The sequence below is a fragment of the Petaurus breviceps genome, unplaced genomic scaffold, assembly GCF_028583685.1.
Source record: "Petaurus breviceps papuanus isolate PSGF00001 unplaced genomic scaffold, PetGlider_PUasm1.0 567, whole genome shotgun sequence".
Taxonomy (NCBI): Eukaryota; Metazoa; Chordata; class Mammalia; order Diprotodontia; family Petauridae; genus Petaurus; species Petaurus breviceps.
In genome coordinates, this window is record NW_027186383.1 from 8,923,324 (window position 1) to 8,929,484 (window position 6,161).

Below are 6,161 nucleotides of genomic sequence, written 5' to 3' on the forward strand. Positions count from 1 at the left end.
GGTGCTGGTGGTGGTGGTGGTGCTGGTGGCGGTGGTAGTGGTGGTGCTGCTGCTGCTGGTGCTGCTGCTGCTGGTGATAGTAGTGCTGGTGGCGGTGGTGCTGGTGCTGGTGCTGGTGGCAGTGGTGCTGGTGGCGGTGGTGCTGGTGGTGATGGTGGTGCTGGTGCTGGTGGTAAACTACCATTTATAGAGCCCTGTGAAGTTTTCATAAAAAGTATCTCTTTTTATCTTCATCCCAGCTTTGGGAGGCTTTTATCCGCATTTTACAGAAGAGGAAACTATGTCACACAGAGGGTAAGTGACTTGCCCAGGATGACAAAGAGAAATGATGGACTCTGGGGATGGACAAAGATACAGTTTGGGACTTGGCCACGCGAGGATCCATTTGTTTGACCACGCTGGTTACGAGTTTTTAATTTGAAGCAATATGCATTGGAGAGAAAGGGATGTTTAGCAATCATGATGGCAGCAAAGAGGAATGCTGCAACATTTTAAAGAAGGAAGCAGAGAAAAGATAGTTTCAAAAGCAAGGGTGGAATTGCTAAAGCAATGGGTAGAATTATCATATACTATTTTAAAAAGGAAGAGGTATGAAATGGAAAGTTAGGGTTTCCTGCACAGTCCTCTTGTCCGTGTTTTGCTGTATATGGAAATGGTCTTTTTGTTTTAAAGTTGAAGCTTTTTGATGAATTTAAATAATTTTTTTGTTAAAAATATTTTTATTTAAAAAATAAAATTTTAATAGGGGCGGCCAAGTGGCTCAACAAGTAAAAGCACTGGCTCCAGTGTTGGGATGACCTGGGGATCAAATCTGGGCTCAGATACTTAGCACCACACCCAGAAATAACTGGCCATGTAACCTTGAGCAAGTTACTTAACACTGATTGCTTTAAAATAAATAAATTAATTAAAAAATAAAATTTTAAAAATCTTTTTTGGCAACTGAGCAATGGATGAATTGGAGAAGTGTCAAGAGTCAAGCAGATAAATTAGGAGGTTGGTGGAATATTGCAGGGGGAAGGTATCACTATGATGCCTGTGGGAATAAAGAGATTTTTTGAAGGTAAGAAAGGACTTGGCCACAAATTGGCCATGGAGGGGGAATGAGAATGCAGAGTCAAAGACACCACTGAGTTTTTTAGTCTAGCAAGAACATAGCATGAATTAACAAAAACAGTCTCAGATTTGGAGGGAGAAAATCTAGATTCAAATCCCACCTTACTAACTCCGTGGCCCTGGGCAATCCATGTCCTGTCTCTGGGCCTTAGTTCTCCCTCTGTGAGACCAAAGGGCTAGACAAGATGACCTCTAGGCTCCCTTCCAACTCCCAATATGTGAGCCTGTGAGATGAGGCTGAAAAGGAAGGTTGGAGCCAGATTGAAAATGGTGCCAGAAGCCAGGAAAACGTTTGTATTCTTTTTAATCATCAATAAAGAGCCATGGAAGATTCTTGAGCAGAGGAGAGGCCAGATTAGACCTAGACACTGGAAACATTGAGAAGTGAGATTCAGTAGATGTGCATAAGCTATGAGGTCAGAGATCCTGGGTTCAAATTCCACTTCTAGGACTTGGACCTTGCACCAGGAATGTCACCTTCTTGGGTCTCAGTTTCCTTATCTGTCAATGAAGGGGTTGGAATAGATGACTTATAAGGTCCCTTCCAGTTCATGAGTGGCCATCCTTGTCCCTTGAGAGTACTCTCTTCCCTGCTGTCCCCACTTTCTGATAGGACTCTGGCACCCAGAGATCTTGTAAGGTCATTACCTCCCTAGGAACAGATGGGAGGACCAGGAGAATGCAAAGATTGCACCTACCACAACTCCTTCCCACATGACCTTGGTTGGCAGGGTGGGCCCACCGTTGGATGTCTGTTTCCTCTTCTGTGAAATGGGAGGTCTACTATCACTTGCCTCGGAAATTTTATGGTGAGATAATGCATATGACATGTTCTCCAAACCTGAAATAAGTACAAATGTCAGCTTCCTTTACCAGGATGGGGGCTCTCCTGGACTGCTGGGTGCCCATCCTACTTGGTTAGGTGGAAACCCTCCTCTGACTGAACCAATCAGAACTAGGTGGAACAAGAAGCCTGATCTCATTGGAAGGGGTCTTAGTCACAGCCTGAGCAGCCTGTATAGAAAGAGCAGCAAGTTCAGGACCAAGGAGAGATTCTGAGGTTCTGGCATTGGAGAGATGACCAGATCTGGGCCAGAAAGTGCCCGCAGCACAGGGGCCACCAGGGAATGCAGAAAGAGGAAGAAAGCTGCCCAACGAGTGGGATTTTCCCAACAGCTGTGATTGTTCTCCTAATTTTAAGTATCTTAGGAACTCTCTAAATCATCGGGGAGGGAGCCACGTGGATCCAGGGAGGCGTTATTTTTATCCCTGTGAGCTAATCAGTGCAAGAGGTGGACCGTTTTCATCATTCTCTTGGCTCTGTCTTCTCCCCAAGCCTGGGGTGCTCTCCACTGTCCAGTCGCCTTCTTCCTTCAGGGCTCCTCCTCCTCCTCCAGGAAGCCCCTTTCCCATTCCCCCAAGTTCTAGCACTGCCCCCAATACCGTTGTACCTATTTTCTATGTATAATGATACATGAACATGCTGTGCCCCCAACAGAATAGGAGCTCCTTGTGGGCAGGGACTTTCCCTTTTTGTCTTTACACCTCAGTATGTTGTTGCTTAGTCATTTGCAGGTATGTCCAAGTCTTGGTGACCCCATCTGGGGTTTTCTTGACAGAGATACTGAATGCATTTCCTTCAGCAGCTCATTTAACAGATGAGGACACTGAGGCCAACAGGGTTAAAGTGACTTGTTGCACAGCTGTTAAGTGCCTGAGGCTGTATTTGAACTCAGGTCCTCCTGACTCCAGGTCTCCAGGCTCTGTCCATGGGCATTGAATAAATAAATGACTGAGTAATTGATACATACATTGTATTTACTTATCTGTGTGCGCAGTCTTCCCTCTTTGAAGGAAGGTGCCATGCTAGAGGGGGTGTTTGACAAAGACTTGCTGGGGGCCTGGTTTCAGGCTGTGCACATACCAGATGCTCAGGAAAGGTTTGCTGATTGAGAGATGGGCTCATTCAGAAGGAGGTGAGGGTCTGGTGATGGGAATCCCTTCTCTCCCCTCCCACCTGAAACAAGCTGGCTAGCAATGGAAGTCTTCCTCTCCTGGGGAAGCCACGCTCCCGATCTCCTGCAGAGTGAAGAGCCCCAGACTGGGCACCTCGGGGGGAGCCAGGGAGACAAAGGCTTCCTTGGATAATGAAGCCTCCCACAGCAGTGGCTGCTCTTTCAAGCAGTGACAACCCCTCCCCCCGTTTCCATGGTGACAGCCCAGGCTCCCATTTCCATGGCAATACTCGCAGGAGGTTCCCAAGCCCCATATTTATTTTATAAACTGAAATTTTCCAGCAGTTTTTTTTTCCTCTAGCCCAAACGCCAGCCTCCAACAGGCCTTCTTATATCGGGGAAGGCCCCAGCCTGGAGAGGAAGGCCAAAGGGTAGCCTGGGAGTAAAGCAGAGGGCAAATACAGGGCAAGAGAGGAGAGAGGAGCTGGTGAGGGGAATTAGCTGCCCCGGACTAGGAAGAAATCCCTACAGGCAATGCTGTTTGCTCACCCATCGGGGTTGGGCTGTGAAAGGGCCAGGGCAGCCTAGAGACAGCGGGAGTTCAGAGAGCAAATGGGAACGCATCTTTATCACAGCATCTTGAGATAAAGAATGGTGCAGCCCCGGAGCCATGGTCCCTGGGGTCTGAGCACATCCCTGGAGGGGCCAGGAGTTGGCACATCTCTCCCTGTCAGGCCAGCATAACCACCATCCTCCACACCCCAGTGGCGACTCCAGGAAATAGAGCCCAGGGTAAGGTCAAAAGGCAACCCAGAATGTGGGCGGAGTCTGGCCCTGGGCTAACCCACCCAGAAGGAAAGAGGGCCATGACTTTCTTCCCTCTTGTTTCCAAACTTTGATCTCAGGGATCACGTCCAACTTGCTGACCTGAAATGTGTCATTGCCCTCTTCTCTCTGTAGGACAAAGGCACATAAGAATTTTAGCCTGTCCAAAATGAGGGGAGACTGAGGCCCAGAGAAATTTAAGACTTGCCCATTGTCCTCTGCCTTGTGGCAACAAAGGGCTGAGACCCAGGTCTCCTCACTTCCGGTCTAGTTTTCTCTCCCCTGCCCCCTCACTGCCTTTTTGGAAGGACATCAAAGGGTAGAACTGGCCCCACCCTGCTTAGGTACTTGCCTACCCAGTGTGATTTATGGGATGCTGAGAGGGGCCACAAAACACCCCTGAGGGCAAGCTGTGGTACCTGAAATTCTACCATTAGAAACTCATTCCTTGGGGTGCCTCTTCTAGGAACCTGCTTTAAACAGCTCGAAGGCTACAGAAGGGAATAGCCCTAAGCCCTTATTAGCCACTGACATTTTGGTGTGAATTAGAGGATCGAAGTTTTAGTTCCGGAAGGGACCTTAGACTGTAATCCTCTCATTTTAAATAGAAGAAGACAGGTGCAGAGAGACCATTGCAGCTCCTAAGTGTCGGAGTCAGGATCAGAATCCAGGTCTTCCTGATTCTAAGCCCGGGGCTCTCTCCACTGCGCCTCTAGTCGGTTTGGCTACCCTCCACCACCGTCTTGCTTCCTTCACTCCCATCTTCTTCCAGTCAGGTCAGAGGGCCCTTCACTTGCACTTATGGGGAGCTATTTGCTGGGCTGAAATGTAAAGACCCCCGCCTGGCCTTCAGGTGCCAGAGAGAAGAGTTAAATTCCGGGGCCCCAAGAAACCAAGAAAGGGTATGTGGGTGCTGGGTGCCACGGGCCCAGACTGGTGTAGGATTTCAGAGAAGGGTAGAAAGGCTGGCTGTGCTCACAGGAAGCTTTCTGGGGGAGGTGGGATCAGTGTCAAATGACCTCTAAGCCCCACACCCTCTGCTCTTTTCCTCCTCCCCTTCCTCCCCAACACCCTCCAGGCTAGGCCAACCCATTCCTGCCTCTGATGGAGGCACAGCGCTTCCATCTTCCAGGCTGGTGGTCTCCCCTGGTCCAGTGTGAAGACTGGAGACCCAGAGAGCTGAGGTCTGGCCTCAGAGCCCCAGGAAGGTTAAGTGATTGAGCAAGCCTACACGGAATCAATGGCATGGGTAGGACTCGAACACAGGGCCTCTGACCCCAGGCCTGTCTTTATGATGACCATCAGCAGCAGGGCTGGAATTTGAGTCCAGGTCAGTTGACTCCAAACCCTGCTGTTTTGCCATCCTGTGCCCTGTGTGACCTTGAGAATGAGGGGGGTGGGCTGCATGTCCCTGAGGGTGGCTTCTGGCTCTAAATCCTGAATCCTCTGGCACAATTCCATATTATGAAATGGCAGCAATCTGGTAATTATCAGCATCCTGATCCAAGCCATGCTGCAGAAATGATTCACTGTGGACGGGATTCTGCCAACCAGAAAGCTCCTAATTACCTTGGAACTGGGCTGGGAGCACGAATGCGTAACTAAGCGTGGACATTTTTGTGCCCAAATGAATCTGAGGCTTGTAGAAGATGGCTAAAGAACAGAGGGTCGTGGCCTAAAACCCTCTCATTTTACAGATGTGGAAACTGAGGCATGAAGAAGTGACTTGTCCAGGGTCACACAGGCAGAATGTGTGAGTGGGGATTTGAACCCAGCCCCTTCTGGCTTTGAGGCCAACTCTCTCTCCACACATAGTAGGTGTCCAATAAATGGGGATTAAATTTGGATTGAATTATCAGATGCAGGATGAAGTGGAACACAGGAATGGCGGCCCCAGGAAAGCCCTGCAGCCCTGAGATAGGAGAGGACAGAAAAGGGGCTAGGGTGAGAGGTGGTCCTGAAGTTGTGAACCCATGAAGTCTGTTTCCTCGCCTGCAAAGTGAGGGGGGACTGGGGGGCTGTGAATGCTTAACGGTCTAAGGGTCCTACTCTTCCAGCTCTGGACCTAACAAGCTGATTATTATAACCAGGCAGTGGGGGGGGGGGGTCACCTTGCCCCAGCGGCTTCAGGATTTAGAGCCAGAAGCCACCCTCAGGGACATGCAGCCCACCCCCCTCATTCTCAAGGTCACACAGGGCACAGGAGGGGGACACGGGGGGGGGGGGGGAGGAAGCAATGCTTTGGGGGTCCCTTGGCAGCCATAT